At 36.7% G+C, this 20000-nt stretch overlaps 1 protein-coding gene across 1 annotated transcript in view; it reads left to right on the plus strand.

The window, feature by feature from the left end:
- LOC135219835 (uncharacterized) overlaps positions 1–20000 on the plus strand; it is a 71254-nt gene that overhangs the window by 33344 nt on the left and 17910 nt on the right. The window lies entirely within an intron of this gene.

Below are 20000 nucleotides of genomic sequence, written 5' to 3' on the forward strand. Positions count from 1 at the left end.
GAATGTCGCAAAATCAAATTAAACAAATAAAGTAGCATAAATAAGGTAAATAAGAAGTATAAAATAAATTGAGAAACTTGTCATCCTGCTAAAGAAAAGAAAAGAAATAAAAACGCACAATTTTGAACCTCGGAAGTTCCAAAGATTAGGCAACAGGATTTGGAAGATTAGGCCTCAGTTTTTTCGAAACAACAATAAAACTTCTATAACACTGGTATTCAACCTCACAGAACGCAAGGCAAAATAAGAGTTAGAATTAACCGTAATTAGTAGTATTGCGTGCTGGATGTTATGGTCTAGAAGGTATGAATGAAAACGACTAGCACAATTATGAAACGTCTCACACTGCACGTCGTCTGCCGAGATTAATACCAAGAGCATCGATAAGAAATTTAACAGAATTTAGTTTCTGCCCAGCAATTAAAGATGCTGTTCAGCAGCCCGCTGAAGACTAAATGGGGAAGCATTCAAAACACGGAAGAATAAAAAAAAAAAAATATTTCAGTAAAATAAGCATTTCTTCCAAAATTTGGGGACTTGGTGCACCCATTTTTATCATAGCAACCGGAGAAATTTACCGAATTTGTTTCTCAAGGGTGACTGGGCAGTCAAGAATGACACTTAGAATTTTTAACGCAAAGCTGGCAAAGAAAGTATCTGGGTCGGGGAACTTGTGGCCTTGACTTCTCAACAAAACACACTTCAAGTTTTGTTACGAATTAACTTCATCCCCAGAGTTTCCACCCTACATTAATTTCAACTAAATCAATTTCAGTGACTCAGCAACCAAAAGTCTATATTTAGGCGAAGGGATCACTGAAAAGAGGGCAGCTTCTTCTGCATAATCAATAAGCTTGTTTTTAAGACTAAAACTAAACCACACACACACACACACACACATATATATATATATATATATATATATATATATATATATATTTATTTATATTCATATGTATATATATATATATATATATATATATATATTATATATATATATATATATATATAAAATGGAGATAACCACATTTGGGAACAATGAAAAATTAATTTTTCAAATTTGTAAAGACCGAAGAAATTATTTATACTCATCGTGGCTAAAGCATCAACAGAAGTCTTATGCGTAAATTAGATTACTATGACGACCACTAAATATCTGGCGATGGGTACGTCTCACATCGTATGGGTTAGTTAGCGAAGGATAACAAAAAAAAATAAATGAAGAAAAATTAAGACTTTTCAGCGCTCAACTCTCCTGACCTCGAGGCCAAAATTAGGGTCACACTTCACCTAAGGTCAACCCACGAGTGGAAATTTAAACGACGTTCACAGCGTTTCAGAAAGTCAGTTACGCGTAACTGAAAAGAATGCGCCAAGACTGAAGACAACCACTCTGGAAGGCCAAGATCTCTGTACAGTGGTCCACACCCCACCAAGCGGATGAGTAGACATTATATATATATATATATATATATATATATATATATATATATATATATTATATATAAATATATATATATATATATATAAATATATATATATATATATATAATATATATATATATATATATATATAAAGGCGGGATCAAGATGAATGAACGAATTGTAAATGAGGACTGAAACCACGTGAATAAAAACTCATTGCGCATGCAGTGTAATCTATAAAATCGTTCACTGCCAAATGACACAAAGATAATATGCACAAACGCATATAAACAAAATATAAAACACCCCTCAACAAATCTGCATAAATGCATTCTAATTATTCTCATAAGACCGCTGAAATTAGCTGGGAAAATAATAGGGATATACACATACGTAAAAATCCACCATAAAAAAATCGTCTCAATCGAAGTCATATTAGGGTAAGTGGGAACAAAGACCTGGAATTATATTAATATTCATCACAATACTCAAGGTTATCATGTATCTATACGGGCTCATCAGCCCACCAAGGATAGGGGATTTTTTTTCTCTCTCACTCTCGCATAAGATATATATATATATATATATATATATATATATATGATATATTATTATTAATATAATATAATGTATAATAGTTCTGGAGTTGTGAATGGCTTTCATTACCTAATCGCTGAGCAAGTTGTACACTTTTCTCTCCTTTACCGTCAGTAAACTGTAACTGCTACAATTCTGATTTGATGCAATTAAATCCAGAAACTTCTGTACGATAGACTATTACCATTATATGCTTCGTAGGTGTTTATAACACCTGTAGTAGTAACGCAAAAATATCGAATCCTCCATTTCCCTCTTTCTTGAAACAACTGTCTTGCAACTTAGCTCGACGGGTGATCTCACGGTCGTGCCAATCGACTAAGCTGTTTCTCAGAAACAAACTGTCTTTCTGTCCAAGGTTGAGAGAGAAGAGATCTGTCTACATGCCCACCGAATCGTGAACGGTCTGACAATGGAAAGAGGGGAGAGAGAGGTGGGAAAAAGTGCGAAGTTGACACGACGGAGAGTAGCCAAATTGAGAAACGCTGTAAAATCACTAAACTTTCAATGGAATGACTTGGTGAAAATAATTATGAAAACGAGGGAAAATAATTGAAACTAGAGAAAGCGGGTTAAGAAAATTAATATGAATGCATTCAATCTAAAAACAAGGTCATGTTCAATGATGACTACAAAAATAAACACAGAAAAAAAGTATTAAGGTGACATGATTTCAGAATCTTAAAAATTCACCAAAATATATGTACTAAACCAAAACAGTTTTGATGGCTTTCTCAGATTGTTGCTACCTTTCCTTGATTGCTGCTCAAAATATATTTTATTTTCCTTTACTTCCTCTCACTTCCTCCTCATGAACACCATATTTTTTGGAAGCTTGAATTTCAAGTCTATGACCCCTGTGGGCTTGCTCCACAGGAATAGGCTTCTCCTGAATAATAATAATAATAATAATAATAATAATAATAATAATAATAATAATAATAATAATAATAATAATAATAATAATAATAATAATAATAACAAGCATTCCTTTTTCAATAATTCTCTCCCTCTCTTTCTCCTGTACACAATATAAATGATCTTCAATAGCAGGAAACCACATTTCAGGTGGGGTATAAAATTATAATCAATCTTCCAATTTCTCAAAAGTTAAAAATTACGAACAGAAGAGGAAAAGGGGACAAGTATACAGAACGAAAATTCGGTATTACAGAATATGCCAATTCATTGGCACGTATCCTCATAAGTATGATTACAACTGAAAACAAAAACATCGAATGACGATGCGAAGGTAACTTGATATCTCATCATTTCCATCGTCACAAAAACTCAACAGGATCAGCGGACTTAAACACAGCCCGCGGGGTGAACAAAAAACAGAGAGAGAGAGAGAGAGAGAGAGAGAGAGAGAGAGAGAGAGAGAGAGAATCGTTATTGAGCCGTCACCAAATACAATCTTCTACCAAACGAGCATCGTGACGGTCGGTAACGAGCTATTGAGCTGCCAATTAATGGAAGATAATTCAGCTCTGAAGATAATTTGCACTACTCATCGCCCTCTATAAGATCTGAGTGTTTGATTCCGCTTCCCTGGCGACGCAATATAAGGTTATTTTATTCATATTTTTGCCTTGTGGATGCAAACACAAATTTATTCTTTCATAGTTTAATGCTAGTTTGCCACAGAAGAAAGAAGGCTACTAAATCATACACCTCGTGTACTGATGAAAGCAAAAGCAGATAAGATTCTTTTTTTATATTTCTTCAGCAGAATCAACAGTGAAATAAAATTCGGTAAAATTACAACAGCCAACCTGACAGACTAATAAGCAAAAAGAGGTTCCAGTCTAGCAGCCGCAGGGGAGAGATACATAATGTAGCAATAAGGCTGTTGGCTTATTTAGGTGGCTGAGGTGCCAACCACTACCCCTTTTGTTGACTCTGGATAACGAAGAGAGAGAGAGAGAGAGAGAGAGAGAGAAGAGAGAGAGAAGAGAGAGAGAGAGAGAGAGAAATAACATTGGTATAGGGAAGAGAGAAAGTTGGAAAATTTAAAAACGCGGGAGACAGCCATATCGAGAGAGTTTGATGTATCATTAAAACAAAACAAAAGAGAGAGAGAGAGAGAGAGAGAGAGAGAGAGAGAGAGAGAGAGAGAGAGAGAGAGAGAGAAATTCACATGACAGGTATACAGTTTATCCAAGGAGCGTAGTTTAGTTCGACAAATAAATCAAAACACAGCAACTCATCTCGCTCCTATTCAACCTTGTGTCTGGGTATAATGACCGTGGATCTTCACCGTTTCATGAGAGAGAGAGAGAGAGAGAGAGAGAGAGAGAGAGAGAGAGAGAGAGAGAGAGAGATAACGGAATAGGGAAGCCATTGTGACGAAGACCACAGAAAGAAAAAGAATGGGGGAGGGGTGACGTGAGACAGGCAGAGATGCTTTGATTAAAATGCGAGATAGCCCAAGCATTATATCAGCGAAGCATCCCGCTACCTACCTGCATGGGATTGGCGAATCGGGAAGTCTCTCAAGATAACCGGTCACGCCTTATTACAGGGTGGCAGATCTGTTTAGAGGACCCCGTAACTAACAGGTAGCGTTCATTCATCATCATCATCACAGGTAATGAGGCTTATAGAATAAATCTCATCAGAAACCGTCAATTTGAAGCTGTGATACTTAACATGATCCGGTTAACATTATTTCAAACATACAGTTTCATTTATATATACGTATATATGGCTGTGAAATATTTTTTACTAAAACAAAACTCCATCTAATAAATAGGAGCCCGTAAAATCACCAAAATGTTGAACGTTAATACTATATTTCAGAGAGCCAACTGTCTCTCTTCAGGCAGGTAATGAATGCGGGTAAGAGTTACAGAAGGCTGGTATTTATACCAAGGGATCCAGAGGTCAGCCGTTTTTATGGCTAATTTTATATATATATATATATATATATATATATATATTATATATATATATATATATATATATATATATATATAGTATACATAGACTGCATATATATATATATATATATATATCTATATATATAGATATATAGATATATATATATATATATATATATATATATCTATATATCTATATATATATATATATATATCTATATATCTATATATATATATATATATATATATATATAGTATATATATATATATATATATATATATATATATATATATATATATATGAGCTTTATGAATAAAAATTAGCTGTAGGCATGAAAATTATGGTGTTCACGTAGAGGAAAAGAGCTATTTCAATTAATACTAGAGATTTAAAAATCAAATAAGATGACGAATGAGCTTCATCACTCACTGCAATCGATTATCGGACAGACTCGAATAGCATAACACCGAGAGGCGTTGAAGCGTTCCAAGGCGTTACCTTCCCGAGGGGCACTCCCTTTAGAATGGGTTCACCAACAATGGTGAACAAGGGGGTGAGTCAAGTAGACAAGATGGTGGGTGAGTCACCTGTAACCCATTTTGTTCTCTACGGGCTTGGCTCTAGGACTGGAAGAGGGATAGATTAGGATGTCTGAAATAATGATGAAATGTTTGGAGGAATGTTCTCTCTCTTTCAAAACAAATACACATTCACAACATCCACACTCTACAGAAATAAACACACGCTATTAATATCATTATATAATTATATATATAGATATATATAATATAGATAGATATATATATATATATATTATATATTATATATATATATATATATATATATTATGAGAGAGAGAGAGGAGAGAAGAGAAGGAGAGAATAAGAGAGAGAGAGAAGAGAGAGTTTTATATGAACAATATCCACTTATACAATCCAGAGGAAATAATATCCATAAAAAAGAAAAACGCGAAGAAGCGAACAATTGTTACGATAAATTGAATCTTACTCTAGTGAGCTAAAGGGTCTCGCAGATGTCAAGGGTTCCTGACACGTTTCGAGGCTTCGTTCACCGGAATTTTTTACCTGGAGGCCAACAATCACACACACACAAATTCTCTCAGTCACTGCCCGTCCTTTGAGAGGATAAGGTACAGAATAGCCTTACTGTTTTAGTGTTATTTATTTATTTTTAATTTTTTTTACACTCATATCATAATTTTTCTATGCTTTTTCTGTAATTTTTAAATAATTTTAATGTAACTGTAATGTGCATAATTTTATGTTTTTCTGTTTTAAGAGATTCACAAATTTTTAAATGTTCTACATTCTGATGTTGATGTTCATTGAATTTTTAAATATTGCGTAGTTTTGTTTTTTTATGAATTATGCAGTGCGTAGTTTTAATGTTCGTGTGTTTATCTTTAATTATAGCCTTGAGAATGCGACTATGAGTCGTGAAACGTCGGCGAAATAAATGTACCTGAGTACGATGCCTTTCCCTATGGTTCCCCTGATGAGATGTACCTAGAGCTGCAGCTCCGTCTTCTAAGGATATATATATATATATATATATATATATTATATATATATATATATATATATATATATATATATATATATATATATATATATATATAACTGAATCACGAAAGTTAGGAACGTGATAAATCCATAAATAAGATATACGCACGAAGGAAAATATATATATAATATATATATATATATATATATATATATATATATATATAATAATATATTATATATATATATATATATATAGATATATATCTATATATATATATATATATAAAATATATATATTTATATATATATATATATATATATATATATATATATATATATATATTATGTATAACAGAATCACGAAAAGTTAGGAACGTGATAAATCCATAAATAAGATAAATGCCACGAAGGAAAAATAAACGAAGGAGTCTGCGAGATCTTCGGCTGACAGTAAAGGGCTTGTCAGCCGAAAGATCTCGCAAACTCCTTCGTTTATTTTTCCTTCGTGGCATTTATCTTTATATTATATATATATATATATATATATATATATATATATATATATATATATATATATATATATCCGGTTCCAGGAGGCTTGCGTTTCCTGTTGAACATTACATCAAGTCCTGTCAAACGTTTAAGCACAAATGTTTGCACGTCTATATACATCCTCATAAGTTGACACTCACATAGTTATACAAACATGTAAATACGTATCTATGCAAAGAGTATTTTCCATCTCTATGTACTACATAACACGAAGAACGAAAATATTAATAAACATTACATTTCTCAAATTTTAACTTTCGCCCACCTATCACAGATGACGGTCAGAAGCTCTGAAAAAAAATTACTGTGTAATTTGAGAAATATACACGTGCATCTATATTCACGTTAGTATGCAAGTGTACTAGAAACATGCGTTACCATGAGAAATGGCCTATATAGTTTAATTTCTCAAAATAGCAATAATGTCTTTGCTATTAAAAATGAACGCAGATAAAGTGCACGCGAGAAAGAGTGAGAGAAAACTGAAACTCTGCGTGCGTGGGAAGACCTCCAATCATCAATAACATTTTCAGTAAGTCTTTTAAATGTTTCCGAATTATTGTCGTTAATCATCCAGAAAACCTTTGCTTGAAGATAAATATCACATCCGCCAAAATCATTCACCAACCATTAAACTTCCATCTGAGCTCCAGACAAATTGGTTAGGGTTGAAAAAGCTCGTGTCACCCGTGATTACACTTCCAACACTGATAAAGATCTCCCGAATCAAAAGGTGATTTCCACAAACCAGAAGAAATGAATGGAAAAATACGAACAATTCAATTAAAGAGCTTGATTCTCCAATGACTGGGAAGATGAATCCCTGCATGAAGTCAGGTAACATGACATTAACCGATCGTTTTCCACCAATGTCTCTCCTTAGAAGACGCAACAGTTCTGGAAGGGATTCCAGTTTGCAAGAGAACGTCACGGTGAACCTGGACTGGTTTCCAATTATATTCTTCAGGTTCTTACTAGGCTAATGGAGCCTAAGATGATACCCGTCACACCATAATATCTATTCAAAAGGTTAATTTGCAGTAAGTCTATTATTAAGCTGTGTCAGGAGAGAGAAGGCACGAACAAGAAAAACAACTGATATAATAAGAATAAGAGAGCAACACGTCTCTATGATACATGTCCAACATATCTACGCTCTATCAGTTCAATTAAGTGGCTATCACTAGACTGGAATGTAAAATTGTTCATTATAGTTTTTGGGTTGGAAGAGGAGGAAGTGGGAGGGGGAGGGGGAGGGGACTGTGAAACTGTCCTACAGAGAGGTTAGGAGTTTCCCGTCCCGATTCAAGTCAATCCTGTGTCTCAAAATTCGATGTTCTACCTTGGAGACCGGAGAAGTTATTAGAGATCATAGTTCAAAGACGAAAAGAATAATCCGAACAATAGCAGAATGGCTACGAAAAAAAATATGTTGAAATAAACAGACAAATAAATACTAAAAATAATAATTGCAAGATGATGCTCAAGGAATCTATCAGGCACACTGAAACCATCTCCGTGACGTCACTACGCAGAATGAATGCTGTTGTCTAATGAGGGTTCTCTTCCAACAGGAATGCAATCCCTAATCATGCATTTTATGAGACACGCTCACTACCCACAAAGCAACCACACGACTGCATGAGCATAGTAGGTACCCAAGACCTCTTCCGGGTCACGAGCAATAACTGTTAATGCTATCAAATTCGAATATCTTAATCGTGCAAAATGTCAGTTTGTATAACATCAAGATTTTTCCGAGACTTAAGCCAAAATGGCCGACTATTTTTCAAAACTCCTAAACACAAACCACTGACAGTGTGGAAGTCGCCTTCAGAAGAGACTGACCAAGGCGTGGATTCGTAGGTTGACAGTTAAGCCGGGTGGTTTAAACCAAGGATTCATGGAACGCATTGTGGACACCTCTGTCTTCCCATCACCCCTATATATATATATATATATATATATATATATATATATATATATATATATATATATATATATATATATATTGTGTGTAATGATCTTACACCCTTTTCCCCTTAAAAGAGGGGGAGTGTCTCCCGCCGGTTGTCAGAAGTGATGAGTCCATGCAATTCCAAGCCTTTATCCTTATCCAAGGGAATCTTGCTAAATACCGAATGGTAAACCGGCTCTAGGGAAAGTAGTTTATGATGAAAATGTATATAGATATATATATATATATATATATATATATATATATATATATATATATTATATATATATAATCATGCATCCGCTTACATATAAATGTATATTAGGTCTGTAGCTGAAAGTGGAAAAATAACAACGAAAAAGCACGTGGAATGTTATAGACAATTAGTATAATGAAGAGTAGGATGCCCCATGAGAACATGATGCCCCTGGGTTGGTACAACGCTCATGGCTATGAGAGATGCATTTCGCATCGTGTAAGAAAAGAACGGCGATTTTGAATAATTATGGTCACTCAGACGCAATATAATCCCTTTTCTTTTGGCGGGTGTTCGCACGCGTTAACCCCCTTAGCAATCAAGGTCAAAGTGAAGATGCAGCCAAACAAATGATAGCAATTCGGGTAACCTGAGATGAGAACCGAACATCCTGTCCTCGCAATTATGTTCTGCTCACTTGGCTCGAGCAACTGTGCCTCTGCTTGTGGCTCCTCCTGTCTCCTCCTCACGCGTTACATTTCCGGCCCTTCGATGGGTGGGTGGTGATCGTGTGCCAGTCACGGATTTCAATTCGTCACTATTGCTTGAGAGTATATGACAGCTCACTTTTCCTTATTTATTAATCAGTTTACGTAGATATTTAAATATTGTTTTTTACTGTCTTACAGACGCGTCTACTTTTGAAAGTTAAGCCACAAAAATAAAAGCAAAACATGAATATTAATAAATAAAAATACAATGGGTATATTATAAAGCAATCATTTTCGAGAGTGACTAAGTGCACCAAACTAAGACTGACGCCAAACACCGCTGTCGATATTTGTGACACCGTCTTTCCGGGAAAGAAAATGATTACGCTGGGTACAACCTGGAACCTGGGAGCGGGCTGGGGCGGGGTGAGGGGGGAGGGGGGGATCACTAGGCAGTGGAGTGGAGAGGAAGAGAGTGACCTGAAAGGAAAATACAGCGGAGAGGGGACGGGAGAGAACATGGGATTATTTCAGGAGGGGTTGGTAGAGGGACTGAGGAAAGGTCATGTAGAGAATTGTCAATTTGTCAGGAGGCCTAGAAGGAACTGCAGAGGGCATGAGGGCTCTGGATGGAGTGGGGTCCGGATGGGACTGGACAGATGCCAAGAGGAGGGGGAAGGGGTTAAACCAGATATGAGCCGAGGTCAAGGTACGTCTTTCACGCATGCTGTAACGTAACGTGGTACTACACTTGGTGCCGACAGCGTGGAATCAACGGGGGCCAACTTGGTTAAATCAATGCACTGAAAGTCGAGTTCCACTGAAAATACAGCTTTGGGATAAAAAGTTACTGGTCAGTCTGGGAGATCTGTGTCATTTCCATAAAAAATAAAATTTAGGTTTTATAGACATTTGGGCTTAATGAAAACGACGCTAATGACGTTGCTAAATTTGATCTTGCAAAGGGCATATGGGTTGCATGTTGCAGGACAAAAGTAACAATCAGTGTACAAAAATCTAGCGAAAACAACAACAAAATAATGATGCTATTTCACAAATCTATCTATTTTCACGTTTCACGAAAAAAATAACCGCGTGATCATTGGATAGAATGCAACAATGAAAAGCGTTTTAACTGAAAAACCGCAATTCTAGAGTCGTTACGCAGCAACAGCAGATTTCAGTTAACCTTTCTCAAGCACAGTTGGCGATTTCTGACACTACGAAAGAGTTCCTCAGGGAACAGCGCTTTCTCTCTCTCTCTCTCTCTCTCTCTCTCTCTTATGGGGAAAAGGAGCCCGGGGGGAAATCACGAGCAGCTGAGATACTTTAAAAATTAGAGTAGTTTATAAAACCTGGCGATAAAACGAATGAAAAAAAATTTCTGAATATAAAAGGTTTTTCTTACATTTCGAAGGAAGTAAAGTGCATTCTATTGAGAGAGAGAGAGAGAGAGAGAGGAGAGAGAGAGAGAGAGAGAGAGGGTGCGGGGGGGGGGGGGGGAGATTTCTGGGGGTAAATAATGTCACGTGCAGTTGAACGTCTTATTGTCCGCTCGATTACCTCCATATACCCCCGTGAAATTGATGTTTGATGACAAAATCGATGGAGAAGAAATATCTAATGATTGGGTTTCTCTCCTCTCTTTCTCTCCCTTTCGGCTCTCTCTCTCTCTCTCTCTCTCTCTCTCTCTGTAATATACATATATATATAATATGTATTATATAAATTATATATACACAAACAAACATATATATAAGCGTAGATATATGTTTATAGAAATTTAATTCGTGATTAACTTAAAAGATTTATTAGCGTTACATGACACGATCGTTCTTCCAAGTGCTTTATTACTGCTGCCAACATAATATGGTTTTGATAGAGAGATCAAGAGGGAGACAGAGAGAAAGCGAGTGAGAGAGGGGAAGTGAACAATAGTCCTCTCCACGATTGCGGGGAGCATTAGCATTTTAAACAGCAGCCAGAAGTCATCTCGCGTTTCCCATGCATCTCGAACGCAACTCATAAACTACAAACTGCGCTGACAACATAATCACATCGTGACACCTGACCTCTCTCTCTCTCGCTCTCCTTGCTCCGGTGGATTTCCTTTCAGTCCTTAAACCTTTTCAACATCTCGTCCTCGTAAAACTGACATTTACGCTCATCGTTTGTCTACCTTGAACAAAAGATAAATTTACAAGATAATTGCAATACTCTGAATATACTAACGACTAAATATCCATCAAAATAAAATTTTGTTACTTCCTTAGCCTAGCTCTTATATTTCCTTAGTCCCTATACTTACGTTTTTGAAGTTAACGCGGAATCGCATCAGTGTGTATCTGAGAGAGAGAGAGAGAGAGAGAGAGAGAGAGAGAGAGAGAGAGAGAGAGAGAGAGAGAGAGAGAGTTTCTGTACCCTGAGAATTCAAGAAATAAGGAGTAGAAAAGACGGAGAAAAAAAAAAAGGCTCGAATTGAGTCTTCGCCACAAAGCAGTGGGATCAAAAACCTCTTTTGTCTGCGAAGTCACCGAGAAATTAAGAGGACTTTGAGAGAGAGAGAGAGAGAGAGAGAGAGAGAGAGAGAGAGAGAGAGAGAGCAATGGTAGTTTGCAATGTAATGTCCGTTAATTTCCTTTTCTGGCAAAGCGCAAAGAGAGACAATACATGGCGCTGTTTTCACACGGAAGGATTGTCTTGTCTGAATAAATTGTTAACCTCAACTTCTCTCCGAGAAGTGAAACGAATCTGCAGCACGGAGCTGACACCTGGCCGTTAATGCGCCATTCTGCTACTCTGCAAATATACGAGTTACTTGACCTTTAAAAAAAATGTTGTGATTATTTGCAATATGCCATTGTCATTGTAGGATCATTAAGAAAGAAAGAAAGAGGAAAATGAAGTCCGGACAATTACTTGCGGCCATCCTCAGAATATCTGAATTGCACGTTATTATTGTTATATTTTACTAAAGTTCTTTTATTAATGTGACAACGAGTATTGGCGGGATACTTATAAAACAATTTTTTTATCATCATCATTATTGCTGTGTAAGTTCAATAGATATTAGGGTGCATATCTGGGGAAGAAAGTTAAAACAATCATTAAATTAGTGGAAGTGAATGCGCAGAAATTTTAACAACGAAAAGATTCGTTTGAAATGAAAAACACATAATAAAACCGCATGCGTGATAACGGGAGCAAAGAAAAATGTACTCTCAAGCATGGAAAGTGAACCGAAGTCTGGAAGACCACAGTACTGAATTCAGCCTAATAACTCGGATGCAGCATTTTGTTGCTTAATGCCACTCGGCATTAAGCAACAAAATGCTGCATCCGAGTTAACCCAGCAGCCACAAATTGTGGCACAAAAACTCCGTCAAATTAATGAAGTATAAATGAAAGGCGATACTAATCACGGTAAAATTCCAGATCACACAGGGGTCCTCTACAACAGTAACTTTGGGCTTACGTGCAAAACGGGCGCCATTTTCAGTACCAGCCTCTTTTGGGAATGAATGTTAAAACATAAACAAATACTTCAAATACCATAAATATACACATGAAGAAAATCAAAAGACAGTACATTTCTCGGTCGGCGATTGGCAGGACTCAAGGCGAGGTAGTTCCTGGTATACTTCATTCATTCCCAAGATGTGTAGCCTAGACCTTTCGAATTCCATATAGCCTACCGTGTGTACAACAGTATATAACACAGAAATTTACGGTGGCTTTAGTAAACTTTGAAAAAAATCTCCTATCCAAGTCGAGAGAAAATTATAGGTATATAGAGGTAGGCTATGCTGGCTCATTTCTTCCACCCCAAAAAGACGTACTAGGCCTACCTGAAAAGTATGCAGTTTCAAACTTCCTCAGATCCTATCTGCTTTATCACTAAATCACGCGCATTCACTTCTGTGACACCTGAACAATGGGTAAATATGGCATAAGAGGAATCAACGCATTGTCCTTTGACCTTTGTAGGCCTACATCATACAACTATACTCTATTTTTTTTTCATCTGTCCATCCGCCTGTGGTGTTTTTGTATGGTAACACTGCGTCCCAGGCTTTAGATAGTAACATTCAGCTTACATTCAGCGATTATAGTAATATCCTATTTCGAATATTAACGGTGTAATTCGCATACAGTAAATTATTAAAACACTTTTCAGTTGCAAATGTACACCCAGATATCCTTTTATTTACCTAAAACTTACACATAGCGTAACTATCTAAAGCCCAGGACGCAGTGTTACCATACAAAAACACCACAGGTAGATGGACAGATGAAAAAAAACAGAGTATAGGTACACAATGACTAGAATGTATGTCTAGGCTAGACCCACTTTTCTAAAATATAGGAATGCTTAAAAAATACGTTCTAGATTTACCTCGGCTGGTTTCTTGCACGTTTCCAGTACTAAAACACCAAAACAATGGTTTTTATAATTTGCTAGGTGGTTGGCAACTGAATTACAGTAGCCTAAGCTACACTTTGATGGCAATAACGTCTGCTTTTCGGAGAAAGCTATTTTCAATTCAATTAACGGTACTGCATGTCCAAAGACCCGGGAGGAATAGCGACGGTCAATGAGATTTCCATTTTACATGAGTTCAGGAGTTAATTTCACCACTTTTCTATTATGGAACACAAGGAGGAAAACGTTATTCGTCAAAAACCTGTGTTCGTGGTACCTGTGGGCAACAGGGGGTGGGGGGCTGCGGCAATAAAGGAAGTCTCCGGATGCGTTCGTTACACCCGAAAACTTTCATTATTATACCTGAAAACGCCTATTAAATAAGTTCCATCACCTTTATAATTACAAATAATTCATTTTCTGTTACGAAAGTGATAATACAATTGAAGGTGAGCACAAAGCCAAAATAAATTTTCGGAGTTCCACAGCAGAGGGCGTTCTTGAACGTGGACAAAGTTTCCATTATCTACCGTTTCGTAAATGTAAACAAATGTGAAGATGACCGCTGTCCAGAAAGGCGGTTCGAGAGCATGAACTCATTTATTTTCCTATTTTTTCCCGACAAGAAAGAAGACTGTGAATGAGTTGTCATCAGAACCAAACGAAGGGAAAATTAACATTACTGGAGTATACGAAATAATTCCAAAAGTTTTGGTTTATAACTATTCTACCGAGATATTTACCACTATCAAGTTTTATTCGTTCCTACCGATATCTATAGATTTTTTTTCTGGTGTGCAACACTGATAGTCTGCCGGTAATGAAAATTCTGGCTGACATGCTGCTATCCAGCGAGGGTGCAGCCTCTCTACTGCTGGCGCTACTTCAGGTATTTGCTTCTGAGCTTCGGGATGGTACGTAATGTCCATACGGTCGGGACTTGCCGTCTTGACTCCTTCCTATCCGCATCGTAATGAAAGATGTAATACATTTTTCTTAGGATGTTTTTGTCAATCGGAAACAGTCAACATTTTATTGATGCAAGTCTGCAAAAGCAGAAAACAAATATGTAAATGCGTGATAAGGATAGACAATAACATTTTTCGTGCATTTTTACCTGAACAAAAGAATTCGCGAAATACATATTAAGAAAGGTTCTCACTGAAATGAGGGCCAGTACTAATTTAAACTGAGCACTAAAAGAAAGAGCCGTACCAGCTGTGATACCCTCTCCAAGAACCCCGTGAGGAGACGACCACCCACACAAACATATGGGAAGGCAAGACGAACGAACTGCAGGACTTTCATATAATTTCCAATATTTTTAGCTCGCAATTGCCGAAGACGTATATGATTATTAAGTACACACCTATTGCAATTATCTGATTCAGGCTTGTGCAGTTTGGTTAAGCAGAATGCATGGATTTTCTTAATAGCAAATCCTTCTTTCAGTAAGTCAGTCTTTCCTCACGGTGATGACAAAAGCCTGAAATTCTCCCGTAAGATTACTATTTTTCTTTCACTAAAGCGTGACACATGAATTCACGCCATTTACTGGGCTTCCAAACTCAAACTTCCTTGAATGGAACGCTATTGACAGAGACAAAGAAAGGGGGAGAGCAGCCCTAAGAAGCAAACTTCCACTCTTACTTCTGTTATTTCAAACTTGATGCTCTTTTTCCTAGGGGCTAACCCCAAACCCCTTTTTTTTCTATCTCTCTCTCAATTTCTTTTATGGCAAGTGAGGTCACCTTTAAGATACCTATATAACAGCCTCTCAAACTCACTGAACAAACCAGATTACTTTTGTTTGCCTCGTGATAACGGGGGTGTCACCGGAAGGGCCATACAATCCATTCTCTCTCGCGCGGGGCTGCGATGTTGTTCAGTGTGCTTCGTTTCGGTATCGAACGACTGGTGTTTAACAATGCGTCAAGTGACGATTAAAAGTTAAGTAAATCTTAGTTTAACCAGACCACTGAGCTGATGAACAGCTCTCCAAGGGCTGGCCCGAAGGATTAGATATTTTTACTGTGGGATCCGAGCCACATTATATCGAGAAATGAATTTCTAATCACAAGAAATACATTCCTCTGGTTAATACGTTAGCAGAGCGGAGAATCGAACTCGCGACTATCGAATTGGTAGGCGAGCACGCAACCCACTCGTCCAACGAGGAACCGAGTGACGATTATATTAATGGGGCTTGTACCAACGGTGAAAGGTCCAATTAGGACCTCAGTGAGATCTTCGAATGATAAATAATAAACTATATCAGGTAATTATTATCGAATTCTGTTCATTTTACTGGATATTCAATCTGCAAATTTAATCAGATGATGCTTATTCAACCTTAACCTCGAGGATTACAGATCCTCCAAGGTACGTACTCCCTTGCAGTCCTGAACGAATCATCGTTGGAAATGAATTGCTTACGCCCTCAGAAATAAGATCAAACTCCCTGTGGGCGGGGGCTGGGGGTGTTCCGTCAGTGCCCCTCATGCGTTGCACTGTAGGCATTACTTAAGGTTCTTTGCAGCGTCCCTTCGGCCCCCAGCTGCAAACCTTTTCATTCCTCTCTTACCGTACCTCCGTTCATCTTCTCTTCCTTCTATCTTACTTCCCACCCTCTCCTAACAATTGATTTATCATCTGCAAGGTTTTCCTCCTGTTGCACCTTTTCAAACCTTTTACTGTCTATATCCATTTCAGCGCTAAATGACCTCATGGATCCTAGTGTTTGGTCTTTGGCATTCAATTTTATATTCCATAAATCAATCAATAAGATCAAACTGTAAATCTGAAGGCTAAATCGTAACAGACCGGGTGATGCAAGTGTCAAACACGTAGTGATAACCTACATCTAAAATACTGTAAACAATCGCAATTCTACTCTGGATTATAGACTGACATACACGTTTCCTTTTCCCCTTCGACCCATCTCCCAAATGTTTTCAAGCCGTTACCACTTAACATAAACTTTTCAATTTAATATGATAAAGATGTGAGTCCGGAATATCAAAAATTGCCTTTTAAACTTAAATACCTCCTGCAGGTCACCATCAATTGCGGGATGTTGTAATGAACTTCGAAAAGAGCGCTTACAACTTCAATTTAAAGCTCGCAGGAAGATCAAAGGCATCTTGCAATTGCCTCCTACCGACCTTTAACGCGTCGTAATACTGATGCTGGGGTTATTTATAGAACATTCACAAGATTCTTGAATGAAAACCTATTCCTAACTGAAAATTACATTCCAAGATATTCTCTGAACTTTCAACCTAATGGATCAGTTACGTAGGTTTCTGACATTCCAATACACAATGTGAATTGCACACACACACACACACACACACACACACACACACACACACATATATATATATATATATATATATATATATATATATATATATATATATATATATATATATATATGTGTGAATGAATAAGCAAATACCACAGGAAAATGACAGGCAGAAGGTCAGTACCAAGCGCTTTCTCATGTTTATTCAGGCATCGTCGGGGCCTGCCTGTCATTTTTCTGTGGTAATCGCTTACATAATAATGAAGTCTAGAATCGACAGTGATTTTTAAAGCATATATATATATATATATATATATATATATATATATATATATATATATATATATATATATGGAGAAAGTACGTATGTATATATGTACGTATATTTGCATTACGGAAGTTATGACATACGTAAAAATAAAGTATTTCTAGTTTGCTATTTTTTTTTATCATCTTCCTGGGCGACACAAGTTTTAGGCCAAATTAAATACCGTTGTCATGTATAACAGCAATCAAACAAGTTCGTCAAAACAAATCACAAATGTCAACAGATACCATGGGAAAGGCGTTGGCAATTTCCCTCTGAAAAATCGAGCGTGAACAAGGTCGCTCTTCGTCTCGTCGGAGGGCAGAAAAGACTTCAAATTATTGGCAACTAGAAACACGACACAAATCAAGTATGAAGGCTTCATAGACATCCATGCACAACCTAAAGAGTGATTAAAGTAAAAAATCAGTGCGCTGGTTAAAGACATATAGCAAAACTCAGTTTCAAAAAATAAAGGGATAACATACACAGACGTTTCTCGAAATGACACGAGTATAAACGATGACAAGATTATAACTTGAACAGGCGGAGACCAAGGGGAGGGCAGATGTGTCAGTGGGAGAACGAATCAGACCATGTTTAAAATATATGAATAGCATCCAGATGGGGAGGACCAGCAGGACCCCTCCATAGAAATGACAGAGACATCTCGAAAGACGTACGGGAGTTCAAGCGACCCAGTTTCTGTTCGCAGAAGAACTGCGTCAAGTTTCGACTCGCCGGACGGGAACAATTAGGTTTATGGTGGGCCCCTAAACCCATCAGAAAGCAATGAAGAGAGAGATAGAGAGAGGCTGTGTCTATTCTCTCCCAGTGCTACATCTCCCCGCCTGGCAACGCCCTGCAAACCATACGTGCCTGAGTTGGCATAAATGACCATAAGATGGGAGCGATCCATTACCATACCTGAGCAATTCGTGAGCGCAATGATGCGCCTATTGCACATAGGGTGAAGGGGGTGCGAGTGGATTGGAGGGTGGGGGGGATCAAGGGCAGCATATGGCGGACTTCGAACATCTGCCGCTTGCTATTCATCTGTCGGGATTCTTATCTTAAGCTTGTTTCAATATGCAGCTTAGGTGGGCATTGTTTGAGTAGATGCGCCGGGGAATGGCACGAAATATAGGGCGGAATTTTTAGCAACTCTCCCTTTGTATGCTGATAAATTATGCTTTGATATACGCGCATTAAACAAACACATTACATAATCATTATACTGATAAATAAGATGAGTGTGTTTACAATTATCGTCAATTCATCTTCGATCTTATATCTAGTTCTTCAATTATGTATGTATATTATATATAATATTTATATATTATTATATAATAATATAATATATTATATATGTATGTATATATATGTATAAATACATTACAAAGCCATACACACACACCACAGATAAATAAATATATATATATATATATATATTATATATATTATAATATATATATATATATATATCATAAATGATACAGTGGTATTTTCCAGCATCAAAATTTCTTACATTGTTAAATTCATTGTTACCAGATGAAACAAATTCCTACATGGGGACTTAAAAACATAAGTCAAATAACATTAATTTTAAAGTCAAGAATAAACAAGTTCATGCAATGAAATCGATAAACAATTCGCCTTCTGCCATCAACTTAGAATCGAAGTCAGGTAAAATACTATAGAATGAAATGTATTATTCCGTCAAATAAAGACGGAGTGTCCAGGAACATCTTGTTTTTGCTTAATCACGCTTTGATGCAATCTTGCTGATCGCTAGTCTATTTCAACGAATCTGTATTTATCTAGTGCTTTTTAGAAACGTCAGAAAATTCTCGCGTGATTTATGTATCTTTCAGCATCGAGACGGAATTCATATCGCGATAAAAAAAAACTACCGTTAATGTTCTGAAAGATTTTACGTAGAAAAAAAATAAAACTTCCACACTACTCACTTAGAGGCAATAGTGCGAAACCTATTCATACAATAACCGTCTCCCAGTAATGAAGTATTTGTGTACCTTAACGGGTCTTTCCGTTACCTAAGGTATTTAATAGAAATGCCTCAACGCCCACTCACACATAAAAGGCAGCCTCTGCCCATTGTCACCACTACACTGTCGCGTTGCGCATAACGTTTCTAATCTCCTCTTCAAAAGGATTATTAGTAAAGCCCCAAACACCATCTGTTCAAAATAAAGGAAACATTTATTGTGCGATGTTCATTATTACTTTTATATAATATATATAAATTATATATTCTATATATATATATATATTAATATATATTTATATATTATTATATATATATATATAATATA

The sequence above is a fragment of the Macrobrachium nipponense genome, chromosome 1, assembly GCF_015104395.2.
Source record: "Macrobrachium nipponense isolate FS-2020 chromosome 1, ASM1510439v2, whole genome shotgun sequence".
Taxonomy (NCBI): Eukaryota; Metazoa; Arthropoda; class Malacostraca; order Decapoda; family Palaemonidae; genus Macrobrachium; species Macrobrachium nipponense.